This window comes from Lytechinus pictus, chromosome 11 (genome assembly GCF_037042905.1).
Source record: "Lytechinus pictus isolate F3 Inbred chromosome 11, Lp3.0, whole genome shotgun sequence".
Taxonomy (NCBI): domain Eukaryota; kingdom Metazoa; phylum Echinodermata; class Echinoidea; order Temnopleuroida; family Toxopneustidae; genus Lytechinus; species Lytechinus pictus.
The window spans coordinates 21017417-21035261 of record NC_087255.1 but is presented as its reverse complement, the minus strand read 5'-3'; positions in this window follow the sequence as shown (position 1 = coordinate 21035261).

Here is a 17845-nt window from a genome sequence, read left to right as displayed (position 1 = left end):
TATTCATTTATTTGAATAGATTTTCCTCTTCATTTTGAAGAGAACCTTGTAAGTGTCCCTCGGAAGAGGTTTTCTATTCAAATCTGAATAGATTCTATTAAAAAATGAAGAGGTTTTTTTTAGAGTGTAGGAGCGCCTTGAGCACCTAACAAGGTGGATATGTGCGCAATATAAATACCCTATATTATTATTAGTAGTAGTAGTATTTCATAATAATGGTATAAGCCAAAATAATTCACAAAGTCAACATTTTATTTGAGTCTGTATTTTTCTTATGTTTCAGGAAATTTAATGTACTTCATTGTGATGATGAAAACTACATATTTCGCATTCGTTGACATTTTATAAGTCGAATGTATATGTACCGATTAATGATATTGAACATCTATATACATGACTTATATAAGACCTATTGGTATTTTAACCACAAATAGTAGGCCTACATTAATGGCCTATATGCTGTCCAGATAAGAGTCAAATACCAAGAAGATTTTAGTCATCTTAGCACAAAATTTTAAAGCAAATTTCCATTATTCCCTTTAATGTACCCATACGCTTTATTCATGACCAATTCAAAATGCAATGCGCTGAACACTCCATATGCATGAAGACCGAGGGATGTGAAAAAAAAAAGGCTGGATCAATACCGGTGCATTAGTAGAAGCCGTCTGGCTGCGGGGGAACCCCAGTCCATCCGCTGATGAAGCATGGAAAATTTTCAGGGTGTTTTCCCTTGATTGATGAGTCATCCCTTCCTCGGGTCCTGGTAAAAATGAGTACAGTACAGGTGCAGGTGAAATATAGGCACGTGAATGATCACGTACATATATAAGCCTATATAATCATATATATATAAATATATATATATATATATAGGTTATGTTTCTTTATGTCACATTTTGTGAATTCCTTCACGCTGGTTTGCGTCTCGTTTTAAGAATTATGTAATATAGATTATGTAATTTTTATATAGATTTCAGCAATTTAAAATAAATCCACACCTGGTGTGAATAGAATGACCCGAACCTGAACAAATTCGATTTATTTTCAAGCCTTGTGACTGAGTTTTAAATTTAGTTACAAATAAACATACGACCGGTGACATGACCTCGCATCAATATTCACAGCCAATTCGGAAGCCTGATAGTAACAAAAAAATCTTGAAACCGACTCCAATCCCAAAACAGATAAATTCCAGAGATGCGGTTGATATTTTCTCTTTCATTTAATATAGACGTGGCAGTATGCTATATAGGCATATTCCTCTTCTATTGGTTATAAGCTTATGCCGGTGTGGTATGATTTATGATTATGATTAAGGACCGGTGTGAAGTTCAGAAATAATCTTGATGAAATACCGAAAAGCAGATTTCTATTGAAAGCAGCGGAGTCGTAAAATTGAACATGTCATCCCATATACATCGGACTCGTTTGTTTTCATATAGCAAGGAAAATCGTCCCGCGCCTATAACCCCTAAAGCTAATTATTTCATTTCCAATTTCAGTTTCGCTTGAATTTATTATTACGACTAACCACCATATAATACAATCGAGTATTTCATCTATGGTACTTTCGTTTTGCATTCATAACGCGTTCGCGCGCGCAGCACAATGCAACTCCTTTGACACGTTGGCATGCCAGAGGTCATACATCCTCAAGTTCACATTATACCACCGCATACCCTGCAGAATATTCCTTCCCGGACCCAATTATAATACCGCGGTTGGGAGTCTTTCGAAACCCCATATTCGACAGTCCTGAACCCTCCCCATGCATTGCTCACGTCCAATTTTGTGTGGGGGTAATGTTTTAGATTGAACACGAGCCATGCACATAAATATATGCGGGGGGAGACACTTGAAATAATTAGGAGTGTAGAATATTCAAAGGGTAATGCAATTCCCCCAGGGACAGGTGGTATTCCCCGCATGCACACTCGGTCCTCATTTTGAACTGATATGCTAGTCTTTGCAAACATACTTCTATCTACACATTCCATTTTTAGTGTATCATTTGACAATCATTTTTTTTTAATTGAATACAATTGTATTTCATTTCTTTAAAAAAATTCAAGAGTCATAACAATTCGTCTAATCATTTTCCAGTTACAGACCTACATCCCGATTTTTTTCTTTGTCCCTTTTTAATAGTCAAATGGGATATTATTAGTGGAGGCATAGAGCTATGCTCTAATAGGTCTATGGTGGAGGTGTTAAAATTTCTGGAGGTGCATGAATAAAAAAAAAAAGGGGGGGGGGGTTAACGAAAGAGAACGGAAAGCTCTTCTCAATCGAAGACATCACTGATTATTTGCAAAAGAACAGCCTTAAAAAAAATTGATCGGGAATTTTATGGTAAATTGCAAAGTATATTTGACTTCAGTACGTCTGATATGGGCTTAGGCCTTGCCTCAGTATGCCTTGCCTATATACTTACTATATTATAGAAGTTTACAATGTTTGTTCATTTTAAAGATTTATGATAGTTTCTTTTAAAAATCGCAGCATGTCACTTTTGACATGTAACAAATATTATTCTTTGAATTATTTCAGACTTACATAAACCATTCATGAGTGTGTATCAATTGTAATATTCTTTGGGCCTATATCAAAATCAAATCAAACATTTATAAATATTAATTTATGATTGGATAGGTTTATAGATTTGCCATTGATATTCATCTAATATCAATAGACTGTGATCTGTATTATACAAATGATCAAATTTTCCCGCTGTATGATTTTATATGCGAACTCAAAGAACTTGATAACAACATGTCCGCAGAAAGTAGACTATCACATTGTACGTTGACACGTTAGGCACACACAAACTGTATTTGCTCGAGACGAAATACCGTAGTACACACACTGCCTGTGAATATTGGCGTGCATATATAATTAGGGAGATCTTCTCTTCTTTTTCTTTTATTGGTCAATTATTAACCTGAAAATTGGCCCTTAGAGAATTCGAATATAGGCCTTCTCAGAATGAAATGGTTCAGGACGCATATACGAAGGCATGCAGATGACACTCCGTCATGAAGTGAAAATAAATATAATGACGAATGATCAATGGTACCTTTATGATGAAGTGAAAAGGATGTTAAACCTCATTGCTCCTATAATAGTGGGGAAAACACCCGGAATATTTAGTTCATGTTCATATATGTTCACATGGAATATTGATATACTCGGCCAAATATTTAATTGGAGACTACATAGGCCTCTATTTTGATACGCTAGTTACACATTCTTACGCTAGGTTTTTATTAGTATTCAGATTTTTTTTCAATTGACAAAACCCCAACAAAATAAATCCGAGGTTTAAATCAGGGATTGGTAAGGAGTTTCCAACACCTTTCGGCCTATTTTGCATTGCGATATATATGTTTGTAAATTGTAATGAATATATGCCCCAAATTAATGGTGTTAATACATTTTCTTCAACTTCAGTTACTCTATACTGGCCGCGTCAGCGACCAGACTATGCTGCTGTACATAGACCCCTACATGTCAAAGAGTGCCGTTTTTTTTTCTTCATCCATTGTGTATTTATGAAGGAATGTGGTATTGTATTGCACGCATAGTGCATAGCCCGCAGACAGAATACAGCCTATACAGGCAACAAAATCAAATGGTATGCTTCCAGACGAAATTTGGCCAAGCGCACCGAAGGTTACTACACACACACATCCACTGTGTGTGTAGAGCTGTGCATTTTGTTGTTGTTTTCAACGTGCCGCCTAGCTATACACGGCTGGTTGTATTGGTATGACTAATAATGGTGGTCGATGTGTCAGCGCTTATTAATAGCACGAAGAGGGCATCCCTTTCCGTGATGTTGGAGTTTTATGATGACTCATACTCACGCTAAACAAATCTCAAGGTCTTGTTATTCAATTCAAGATGACCATATATTGCGGCTGATGAGTCGAATTGTATGATAATGTGCCCCACCCGATGTAAACAACTCCCTATTTTGCTCCCTTCCCCCTTTTGATTTTGGTGTTTATAAACGCCCATTTCGCCTTCGATATTGGTGTTGGCCTATAGGACACACCCAAAGAAATTATTTATTTTTAAATGCATCGTCATACAAGGACACATAGGTTTCATGTACATTGAAAAAATGTCTCCTAATTTCCTACAAATTAATTTTGTTAATATGCACTTGAACAAAATCAATTGTTCTTTACTTTGATCATTCATTTCAAAAGGACCAGTGCATGAGTAGGCATAATTACAAAAATAGTAGACAGCACTTTCTCGATTAGTTAGAACATAAAGCGGTGGATTACCCACAATGGAGGAGGGGCAAGTTGCCCCTGTGACGAGTGCGTGCCCCCACCCACGCCAACCACGGCCTGCGACGGTGGTGCATTATAAAAAACATTTGTACTTTTTGCTTTCCATTTTTTTTTTCTTTTTTTGGGGGGGAAAGGATCATTGAGACAGACGCGGGGAAGTCGACATGGAATTTCCTCTTAAATATCCTTCCTTCATCTGGTATGTATACGCATATACATATAGGCCTATAGGCCCTATATTATTTTCTTTCCTTCCGTTCTAACAATAATAAGGAAACGTCCATTAAAATGGAATACAGCCTCGATCACACTCTAAAAAAAGAAGAGTAAAACATTTACACAATTATTGGGTAGAAAGGGAACAAGCATGTGTGCTGTGTAATTTTTCCCCAATATTGGGCAAAATGCAAGTTTAAAGGGTAAGTTTCAAGGAGATATCACTTTTTATCTCCTTGATATACTTTTTTTTAGAGTGCAATAGGCAACATAAATTATTTCTAATAATTTTGTTTTTATTGAAAAATAATCATGAAAAATCACAATATTTACGAGTTATTTTTTGGTTTGGAATGGGAGTTTTATATTTGATGACAGCCTCTGTTTTTTATGAAAACATCGGTTGAGAATTCAGAGTGAGCGAATCAAATACCAGAGGAATCTGTAAAATGTATCACGTGGTCTATTTATAGGCATGACTGACATCTACATCCAAAACAAAACTCAGACTAACCACTCAGATTCTCTTCCTTTCTCACCACAAAAATATATTTTATGTGCTTCTGCACTAAAGAAAAAAAAAGAAACAATCATGGAAATCAAACTGGTAGCACCTATTTAGCTATATAGAGCTATATAATAACCCACTGTTATAATATTTCTTTCTCCGTTTCTGCGATTTGCACTGAAGCGCCTTGAGCATATATTAAATTCAGATGGAGAGTGCATGCTATATGTATTATTATTAATAATACTGAGTGTTTAAGGTAAATATATATTTTGACAGCCAATCGGCCTAAAACTAAGAGGCGTTTCGTAAAAAATATAAACAAAATATGTAGTGTCGAAAGTGAATGAAAATTAAAATTAAAACATGACTGAAAAGCATAAATATCAAACCGATTAAAAAAAACACACACACAGTGATACCATGCAGACTGTCGGATTATTCTTTTCTTTTTTTTTACGTAGCAGCTCATTTGCCAAAAATAAAATCAGTTTTTCGAAATGTTTACCATGATGGATAAGACTCCGGCTTCTTACAAAGAAATCATGTGATCTGACATATAAATAGAATCATGACCTCATGTCACCCCCCCCCCCCCTCTCCAACTCTCATAGGCTCTGAAGATCACGGGGAAGATCACCTATTTTTGGAGGGCTGACAAAATACTCAACTTGTTTATACCAAATCTATTTTCTTTTCCAAGAAAACAGAAACAATTGAGATTTTTCCATATTATATAAATCTTTCCCGGACTCTAAATCGCTGACCTCGAGCTGGGACAGTAATTCCTCATTATTATTTTTGTTATTTTTTATACAAATAATAAGAGAGAGAGAGAGAACCACTGCATTCGATGATTCATCTCAGAACTATTATTATAAGAGCATGCGTGAAAACACAATTCCAATCATTTATCAACCTGTACAAGATCAATATAGCTGCTTGGAAAATAATGATTGTTTGTCATCGGGGTTTATAAATAGATCGGGGAATAACAATAATGTTGATGCTGTGTACAATAATGGTTTCGAAATCAGCAATCGTCATCTTTCATAACACCTTCCAAAATCTCATACAATAACACTACATACCACTGGCGTTCAGACAGGACCCCCCCCCAAAAAAAAAAAAAATAATAATAATAATGCAAATAAATAAATAAAAACATATAAATGAATTTTAAAAAGTCATGGCTCAGAAAAAAAGAGAAATGAAAATAAAAGAAAAGGAAAATGGATGAAGTAAAACAATATTTGATGAATATCGTGTCAAAATCTATCACCAAATTAGAGATTTTTGTTTTAAAAGGTCAAAAATGTTGCTTGTTTGCTTCGCTCATTCACAGCTTTTTAAAAGAAATTTTGACCATACGCCAGCCAGGCCCCCTCAAATTTCACGCTACTCTTTCAGACCCAGAAGGGGGGGGGCGCTCATGATGTAATTTTCTTTTTTTCAATTATCGTTATCAAACCAGCATAAAAAGGCCTACGTGGCATGCTTCTTGTCTTCGTCAAAAACTTGTAGTTCATTCGGCAAATCATTCATTGCATGCACCCATCATTTTGCCATGAGAAAAATACCTACCTTACATCACATTGAATTCTCTGGTCCTTGGCCCCTGATAAAATGGGTCAGATCCAAACAAGTGAACTAACCGGTCGACCTCGCTGTAATACGATACGTTCCGTTTCCATGGAAACGACTTGTTCGATATACAAAACATTATGGTACCTGGACAGGAAAAAAAAAAGAAGGGAAACGATCGGAAATAGAGAGATGTTAGTGCAATATTCCAGAGGCGGATCCAGATTTAGGGTGGTGTCCCGTACCGTGCCCCCGCATTAGGGGCCGCGGCACGGTGTTAAAATAAGGGGGGGGGGAGGGGACTGATCATTCAAAAAAAAAAATCACGATCAAATGGTATAATTTTTTTCTTTGAAGCCAGCCCCCCCCCCCCGAAAGGGCCTGGGAACGATTTGTTAATCAAGAGGGGGCAGTGGCGTAGCTACGGGGGGGCCTGGGGGGGCACGTGCCCCCCCCTGAGATTTGGTGTGCCCCCCCAGGTGCCCCCCCAGAAAAAATTGGCAGAGCAAAAAAAAAAAAAAAAAAAAAGGGAGAAAGAAGAAAAGAAAAAGGAAAAGAAGAAGAAAGACAGAAGAAAAAAAAGAAGAGGAAAATAAGAGGAGGAAGACGAGTGAATGAAATAATGTGAGGGGAAGACTTGCAATTAAAAAACAAATCTTTTCATGTTACTATATAAAATTTTTGCTGGCGCTTCGCGCCAGAATTGCCTGTTCGATGAGATTCATATCTTGCTCAATAGGCTGATATGGAGCAAGTTTTGAAGTCAATATGCAAAACATATTTTAGCTCGGACATCGAGCTTTCATTATTTTTTTTTCATTTACAAATTTAAGTGCTCTGTGAAATCGGTCCGTTTTATGGTCTACATATCAGCATTTTAAGCTCACGCTGCGCGGTCACATTGTTTGATTTGCCAAGTTCATATTGTATTCCATAATGTTCCATTAAACAAATGTATTCAGAATGCCCAGATTCTAGGTCTAAATCTAAAACATGCGCGATAGCCTGCATGTTCTTTATTTAAAATGTACTTAAATTATCCAGTTTCACATCAGAATATCAATAATCGTCTACTCACGCTTCACAATCGCATTATTAATTATACCCAATTGACTATATTCTATTTATGATTTACAAAATATGAATAAAGTGTCCCGCTTTTAGGTCTAAAATCTCAATTTTAAAATTTCTTCCTCTCGCGCTTCGCGCTCGCATCAATTATTTAGTTACATATCTACTCCATTTATTAATACAAAAAGTGCTTAGAAAGACAATTTTTTAGGTCGGAATGTCAAAAAATTTGCTCGCGCTTCGCGCTCGCATTATTGAAATATATACCGTCTTCGTGGGTAACTGTAAGCAGTCCTTAAGCAGTCCTTTTCGATAATGCTAGAACAGTTGATAAAAATTTCTGTTCACGCTTGGCGTTCGCAGTAACCATCTAGTTACATACGAATCTTGTTCAGGATCACACATAACATTGCCCAGAAAATTAAATTTTCAGGAAAAAATACATGAAAGTAAAAAAAAAAAAAATCGCTCGCGCTTCGCGCTCGCACTTTTTATAAGGCTTATGAGATTATTTCATGTTTATGTTGTTTTATAAGAATAAAACTAAGAAGTGACTGACAGGTGAAGATAATTTCGGGCCCCATCCCCTAATGGCGAAAGTCGGATCCGCCCTTGTGACACATACACACACACACACCGGAAAAATGGCCGGTGCCCCCCCTGAAAAAGCAAGGACCCCCCAGTGCCCCCCCCGTGAAAAAAATCCTAGCTACGCCACTGAGAGGGGGTGGTGATGTGGAGGGGGGGGGGTAGACAAGGTCAAATAAAAAAGGTTTTCAATCCGAAATGAAGGTGAGCCGGGAAGGCGAGTTTGGTCCGAACAAAAAAAATCGAAAGGCAAAAAAGGGGGTTAAGCTCCAAAATGAAGGTGCTTTTGTTCAAATTTCTACATTTTAGCATACCGACCTGGCTTCCAAGGTGGTGCTGTATAACCTACACAGAACCTCCTGTACACCCCCCCCCCCCCCCCGCTCTCCCCGGTTCCTCGGTCCTCATGCGCCCCAACCGATTTTCTGCATGGGAGAAAAATGTAGGGCCAACTTTTGGAGTTGATAATCTTGACATGAAATACTTTTGTCCCCACACCTGCGCATGCATGGGATTTCTATCAAAATTTGCAAATTAAGTCATTTAGATTATTTCAGCCGGCAATGGAATAGCAGACATCGACAAAAAAATACGTGTTCTTGGTGATATTGCTGCTGTTTAGTATTGCAGTAAGCCTACTGAATAGAATTGACACATAGGCCGAATATGTAATTCTTTTCATTTTCTTTCAATTATATAGGTCTAGTTACTTTTATGATAAAGTGCAGGTGAATATAGGAGCATACTTTTAGTTATGGTCTATATTTTTCAGGCCTAAATACAAGAAACGAAAAGGGAAACACATAATATGAATACAATGTCTTAAGCATTTTTAAAATCAATAATATAAACACGCAGATCATGATTTTATTAAGCGCTATGAATAAAAAAAGAGTATAATTATTATCATTAACATGTTATCATGCACGTGGGGATAAAAGCGTTTGGATTTGGGTTATACTCATTTAATGAATTTTGAAATAAAAAGGGGGAGAAAGAGAAATGGTAATCAATCAACGAATGGTGATTCATTTTACTTGGAATAGTCCTTAATTATCTTTCAGAATATCAGAAGGACGAGGGTCGATTCCTTTAGCTGTCAGTGACCCTGCGATTTAATTCGAAATCCAGGCATTAGTATAGCCTTCAGCTCGAAAACAACGAACCCATTTTCTTTGACAATACCGTAATTATAAACGAAGCACGAGATATATCGATTTGATATTCACACATGGCATATTAGGATCACACTTTGCTAAACAATATTTCCCAGAAATTCACCTCATTTGCATCGAATGCAAACATCATTGTGAAAATTTGAACTCAGTTCAATTTACTCTGTCTACTCGAGTCGTGACCACAAATAGGGCACTGACACGAGATATCACACACCATACCGCACGAATCCGTGTATTTTTGTTTGTGACTTTTTTAAATCATTTTTTTTGCCAGTTTCGAGGCACCACTGTCATGGACGCGTATGACAGCTTATAATAGCCGTGTTGCCTTAATTTTACAGAAAACAATAATGGGAAGCTTGGATGGGAAAAATAACAATATAAAAATCTTCGACAGTTTTACACGAGGCTTTGGTTTACGTACTGCACCAGAAATGAGATAAGTTACAGAAAATATCATACCCTATTTCGAACTCAATTATTACCAAAATGCTGCTCAGATTAATGTATTCTTCAAAGTAGCCTGAACATGCAGAAAATATATAATTCATCACTGATTTATCATTACTCACATTAGTAGGCCTATATCGACACACTCTCGTTGTGTTTTAATTATTGATTAAAGGAGTAAGCATCAAAGACTAATGCGGTGTCATGACCCTTCGTCGTCGAATGATGGCGCCAGTCCGCCTTCTGTGAAACCTATCGATTATTACAATATCAGCGGTTAGACTCCAAGGCCTCTAGAGTTAAATTTAGGACGTTCTGTCAGGATGTGCTCTCATTGTACTTTTTATGTAAATACAAAACTGAAGAGCGGTTTATTGTTCGTATTCCGAGTAGAGCTTAAATACACAGTGGCATTGATAACACTTTGAGAATTTAGGGGCGAGGTTAATGACACCAACCATTTTATTTATAGTTGCTTTCATTATTTTACTTCCATTTTCATAATCACGATGATTATCGTACTTCTTTGTAAATACTAAACTGGATGAAGATAATCCAATATTGTTCATATTCCGAGCAGAAGATCGAGAAGCAAGTGAGGTTAGTGACATCGACTAGCATAGGTTACAGATGGGATGCTATGGGGGCACTTGTTTGGGGCGGCGATCCGGGGGGAGGGCGGGAGCACAGTGCCCCCACTTATTGAAGTACTGAAAAAGTGCCCTTTTTATGCAAGAAAAAAAATATCCCCTCATAAAAGTGTAATGTTTCCCTTTCACCTGAGGAGGACCCGATTTAGGTGTTACCAAGTGCCCTTTCTCGTATAAGTGCCTTTTTTTATACAAAAATGCCCCCTCTCGAACGTGTTCTGTGCCAATTTCACCTGAAAAGGATCCGTTTTATGCCGTTAGCAAGTGCCCCTTTGCCTTCTTATAGGTGCCCTTTCTCGTATCAGTACCCCTTTTCACCAAAGAAAAGTACCAATAACGAACATGTTCTGTGCCCCTTTCACCTGGGAAGGACCCGTTTTATGTTTTAATGAGTGCCCCTTTGAAACAAGAAAACAATAATCTTATTTTTATATGTTACTACTTATGAAGGAAAAAAGTTGTAAGAATAACCCTTCGTGCCTAAAGTTTTACGAGTCATGTGAGTGGGGAAGATAAGCAGTGGCGTACAGATCATTGGCGGCGGAAGCCAAAAAATGAAGGCGGAGGGGGTTTATCTAAAATTTTGGAATGGACACAGGTAAAAAAATTGAGAAGCAAAAAAAAAAAGGTTATCAACCAAAATTTAGGGGGGACCGGCCGGACTCCCGTCCCCCCGCTTCCGCCGCCTATGGTACAGATGGGGGGGGGGGGGGAAGCCCTCCCCCCAAAAGACACAATCAAGACAGAGAAAAGGAAAGAGAGAAGGGTAAAATATAATATTATTTTTTTAAATATTATGTCAACATCTATCACAAAATTGTTTTTTCTTGTAAAATGTCAAAATTTTTGCTTGCTCGCTTCGCTCTCTCTCAGCTTCTTATGAATGTATGTGATACGTCATTTCTAGCCCCCCCCCCCAAATTTTGGGCTCATTACACCACTGTAAATAATAAGTCCTTTTTTTTCTTTGATTTTTTTTCCCAGTGCCCCCCACTTTCAACTTCGCTCCGCCGCCCCTGCAAGGGAGTTGAGGGTTGCGCCCGCCAATTGGAAAAGTATAATTTTAACATCTAATTCTTCACACTTTCCATTACCATGACAATGCTGAATTAAATATTTCCCTTATTTGATCGTTTCCGTTACTTCGAAAAGCTCGCGATCTTTAGTCAACAATGACTTAATGAGGGAAAACAAATTAGGGAGCCAAAAATTTAAGTTTTCTATTTACAATTGATAAATTTATTCTGATATGAACTTGATTGTATAGACGAATCGGCCTAATTCATGATTTAAAACACTAAATTACAAGAACTTAACCCCACCCCCTCCCCCCCAAAAAATGTTACACTTTTGGTAGGCAGTAAGCCCCCCCCCCCCCCCATTTGTAAGAGAGTAGCTGTTTAATGAGCCAATGATTTTGAGGAGGCACAACTTGGCGTATTGGGCAAATTCATTCAAAAGGTTATCTTTTTTTAAAATGAAAATCAAATTTGTAATAATTTGACATACTGTTTTAAAAGTTATGTCATAATTTCACCTTTATTTTCCTTTTCTTTTCTTTTCTATTTTCCCTCATTTAGTATTATTATAATTATTTTTATTTCTATTTTTATTTATCTATTTATTTTATTTTATTTATTTATTTATTTATTATTTATTATTATTATTATTATTATTATTATTATTATTATTATTTTTTTTTTTTTTTTTTTTTTGGGGGGGGGACTTTTTGGGGTCCAGTGCCCCAAGCCCCCAGTCCCATTACAACAGGGAATAGTAGGGTTGGTGGCGAAGATCAGTTAAATCATTGCAAATAGAAGCCAAGATTATTAAGACCAAAAAAAAATTATTCTTCATCTATTTATTCTGGTTCACATGCACATTTGATTACTCATCAAAATAATCCTACGAAAAACCTCCCTTTCATCGAAAGCTCAAGTGGAAAAACAAGGCCTACAAATATTATCGATATGGTTCTGACACACTAAAGATACCATCTCCACATCCGATCACTACAGCAACATTTAAAAAGTGTACACAAAGCTTGTTCGATATGTAATAAATTTTGTTGATGTGACTGCCAAATGGAATCATGGATGTTTTTCGGGGCCCTATCTTTCGAAAGGGTTTAGGGAAGGCCATATCCTGTTTTATGCTTGTACAGGTTACTTTCTATTTCCTTTGTTTGCAGCAACCATTTGGATATTGAACAAGGTCTTTTTTTTTCTAATAGTCTGCCGTAGATAACAATGTCTAGATGTAACGACCAGAGAAATCAAGTTTAAATAAACATCAAGTTAAAGGCAAAAACATGTCATTAAAACTATTTAAAGGGCTACTGTAATCCAAGAAAGTCAGTGCAGAGTGGAAGGGGTCCTGTTATAAACTCATGTACTAGTTTAGGCTATGGTCACAATAATTAACCCCCAAATTTAGCATGCTCGGCGACCGGGCGGCGCGAGTTTTTAGCCAATTTTGCCCGGGCACCAATGAATGGTTTGGGGGCATCGCTCGGTCGCCGCTCAATTTAAATACGTTCGGCGCCCGGATAGTCGCCGTCCGGGCGCCGATGCAATCGAGCGGTCGCCGTCGAAGGATTTATAGGTCAAATATTGAACTCGTGTGCTCAAAGTCTGTCGAGCGGTCACCGGCCGCTGAGAGATCGCGGCGAATACAAGATCGGCCGTGCGATTACTTAAAAGTAGCCGGTGGCCGATGAGAGACCGTCCGGGAATCAGTAGGTTCTCAGCCGATCACTGCTCGGATAGGACGCCAAACAGAAAAGTTCCCGGGATTTGACCCAGATTTGGGATTTGGCCATGAGTAATCCACAGGGCACTGCTCGGCCACCTCATCAGCCCGCTCGACTTCTACAAAAATCGTTGGGCGATGCCCAAATTCCAGCACCCGAGCAGGATACTAACCCGGGGGGCCAGTCAAATATATTGCTGTACACACGCGTGACCAAGTAATTTCCAAACATCCCTAAACGATTTTTTTCTCTGTGTGCAAAATTATAACCCCCTAAACAAGTTTTTCGCGGGCTTTATTTACACATTTTGGCCCCTAAACAAGTTGTCGCCAGAATATGACCCCGGGGGAAAAGCTTGGGGGGGGGGGGAAATATACCCTAAACACGTTTGGCTAGTCTTTAAAAAAAGCTTTGGAAAAAAAGAAGAAAAAAAAGTTTGACCCCGCGATTGACAATTTGACCAGTCTTTCAAAACACCCCTTTCAACGCGTTTTTGGTCACGCGTTTGTACCCCCCCCCCCCGGGATACTAATCGGTCTATCGCCGCTCTGAGTTGTGACTGAAGCCAAATACTAGACGTCTTGATGCATACACCTTTAATACAACACTCTTAAAATAGTTAGGTTAAAATGCCCAACTTTTAACCAACCTTGGGCAACATCCTGTCCCCACAACTAAAATCTGCCCAAATTGGGTAATAAAAACTAATAATTGGGTAATAAATTGACTCAATTGGGTAATAATAAAGTTGCGCATTGACCTATCACTGATTCGAATCTACATAATTATGTAATATACTTTATATTTTATTTACCAACATTACCCAACATAGTGGACAGTATGTTTCCCAACATTTTAAGTGTGAAGAATGTGAAATATATTACGAAGTTTGGTATATATATTTATAATGATCACTGAGGAAAACGAGAATCTCGAAAGAAAATTTATTGTAATGCTTTCGTTCATCGCTGAAATTTATAATTTCAAAGATGAATTAATAAATATATATGTTTTCATTGTATTGAGTATTTATCATAAGGCTACACGATCAAAATATTGCATTGCGTGTTAGGGCGCATGATCTGTCTAGCGTTTCATGACCTGTCGGACGTTTTATCCGACAAGTCCCATGTTATCCAACAGTTACTATATAAGGTAACACTGCTTCTCACCGAATCATAATCAAGTAAAGGTGTCAAACCTGTCAACTTGTCGGACAAACCATTTTAAAATGATGATGAAACGTTCCCAAGGTTCGATGTTATGTCAATATGGATGTGGTAAAACTATGCCTTTAAAAGAACATATAGTTGGAACCTTACGATGTATGACTGAGTTTGTGACCAGTTTGTATTGTAACCATGGAAAAAGTAAGAACGTAATCTTAATAAATCCAAAACAAAATTTAAAGACAGAAACAAACGAAACGAAACCCAAAGATGTGCACCTCCAAATAGACCACCCCATAACTCATACGAAGACACTAAAAATGTAGGTCTTTAGAAAGGTCATGTAAAAAAGGGTGTCCGAAAAGATAAAAGGGATTACACTGCAAAAACTCCGGTGTTGATTTAACACCATGCAGCCCGGAATCTATATATGTCCACACCAGAGAAGTATTGAAACAACACCAGTTTGGAATCAAACCGATGCTATTTTAATACTAATTGGTGTTGTATAAACACCTATCTGGTGTTAGACCAAAACGAAACTGGTGTTATTTCACGCTTCTCTGGTGTGGACATATATAGATTCCAGGCTGGTGTTAAATCAACACCGGAGTTTTTGCAGTGTACTTGTCAAAAAGCTATATGCGACAAAACAATATTTATCCAGCATTATTATCATAAAAATAAAAGCTTGAGAGATAATTTTCAGCCACATGATTTTTATGAAGTATGACGTATGTTATTACCCCCCCCCCCGTTTTAGATTTCTTGTTGGAAATTATATATCATACAAAAAAGTGTAAAATGCTAAATGACCACAAGTAACATTGACTGTGATAGTGATTGATTGTTACCATGGAAACCTCCTGGCTCTCGGGTTTCGAAAGCAACAATAAACGGAAGCACCGCTGACATATTTAAGGATAATTTTCGAATCATTATCATTGTTTTAAGGTTAATAATTATGTACTGACTCTATCTCTTTTCTGAAATAATTTTCTTCCTGCTGGGTAATTCCTGCAGTCATTTCAATAATAATAATAACTGAATTTATAAAGCGCTTTTTGCCTGAGGATACAAAGCGCTGCTATTATTACCCTGGCTTTAGCTCGAGCTACAATCACCGGTGCTCAGTGCATGCAAGGAAATAATCTTGCCAGGTATCCATTCACCTCACCTGGGTAGAGTGCAGCACAGTGTGGATAAATTTCTTGCTGAAGGAAAACACGCCATGGCTAGGATTTGAACCCACGACCCTCTGTTTGAAAGGCAAGAGTCAGAAACACTAAATAGACCACGACGCGAGAGCGTTGAGCATGTTGGTGCCACTGATTTTGCTGGTGATGGTTGCTGACACTGCTGCGGTGGTGGTGGTGGTGGTAGATTGGTGCACAGCAAAAACTGTGGTGTTAACCGGTGTACATAGAGGACCACACCAGTTATTTTACATCGGTGTTAAATTGACAGTGTTAGTTTAACACCTATATTACAACACCTTTGATTGTTACATTTACACTCTTTGGCGTTATGTTCAATCTCTAGGGGTAATTTTAACACCTCAGGGTGTGGCCCTCTATTAACACCAACTGGTGTCAGTTTTAACACCACAGTTTTTACAGTGTGGTGTAATGTTGCTTGCATCAACAGTCAGTAGGCCCAACTGGATAATTATTATGTGTATAAGGGTGGGATCAGATGCGGCGGTTAGTCTAATGCCATTCCGTCCATCAACATTTCGTCTAACAGTCATTAATAATAATTTGGTCCAATAATCACTTCGTCTGTGACCATTTCGTGTCATAACCAGTCCGTCTAATACCCATCTTATTTTAATTCATTTCATTTCACTCAAATATTTAATTTAGTCCAATTAGACCAAGCTCACTGGCATAAATGAACTAAATGGCTACTGGATCAATGGCTTATTATTAGACGAAATGGTTAGTGGAAGAAATGCAATTAGCCCATGTGGATAGTGGACGAATTGACGGTAGGCCAAATGATAGTAGTCCAGTTGGTTATTCGACAATAATTGGCATTAGACCAAATTAGAAATAAACCGTTGTGAATATATGGTTCCCTCGATTGACCAGTCAAGATCTATGGGCCATTAATTTTTATGTTGGAAATCAAAGTGTAATCGAAATTTTGACATTTTCTCACCATTTCGATGTCCATGGAAATTGACATTTTTTCTATTGTTTTCTTCCAACGTTGTTTTTGTCATGAGGTAAGCTCTTTCATGTTATTAATCCAGGCACGTATCATCATGCTAGTAAGTTCACATCCTGTTAAGCTAACCTGGGATACAGATGAAAATATAACTTAGGCCCGTGTACCTCTGTCCCACCTCCTTATTTGTCTGTTACCCCCACTAGACCCTTATTTTAAAAATCATGGTGCCGCCACTGTGTCTAAAGTATAGCCAACGTTTTTTGGGCAAATATATTTTGGTCTTATATTGAATAGGCCTAAAGGGAAATTCTGTATCGTCTATTTTTTCTTCTTTCTCTCCTTCTTTCTTTCTTTCGTTCTTTCTTTCTTTTTTCTTTCTTTCTTTCTTTGTATTGTATTGTATTTATTTTCTGTCAATTAAAAATTATAACATCGATATATATATTTACAATTACAAAGAAATGATCATTAAAAAGACGGAGGGATTGCCCTATACTGCAGCGTTGATAACATATCAACGCTGTTTTACAGAGGGATCCCTTACATAGATTTACATTCTTTCTTTCTTTCTTTTTTTTCTTTCTTTCTTTCTTAAAAATTGGGGAGGGGGGACCTGCCCCTTGTCCCGCCCTCCCGCTGCTTGAGCCATGGTCCAGTTATTGGCTTTATCACTGAATTCGTGACCAAAAATTTTGCAGTCACGTTTCAGTTCCTCATTGATTTGTTATGACGGATGGTCTGGATGATTTGATAAGATAAAAGAAGCAAGAAAAGTATCGTCAAAGATATACACCCCCCAAAAAAAAAGGTGTTAACGGGTGTTCAAGATCACACTTACTAGTCATTTTACTACGGCGTTAAGTTTACATTACAGCACTTCTGGTTGCTACTTACTTACTTGAACACTTTTTGGTGTAAGGCTCAAACTCAAAGATGTGGCCACTATGGACGCCAACTAGATTTTAATACCCAATTGGTTTATAGAAAACGAATCAAATTGGAAACTTGAATTGCATCAATATGTAGTAAAAAGGACTATCACTAGTATAGCGTGTCAAAAGAAAAAAATCCCGGAGAAAAAGATAAAATCAGCGAAAAAAAAAGAATATCGCTTAAAATTGCATCTTATGTTCCTTCATGAGGTTTAATCTCATTGTTTTGAAAATATGACAAAAAAACTACCCACATCAAAAACAA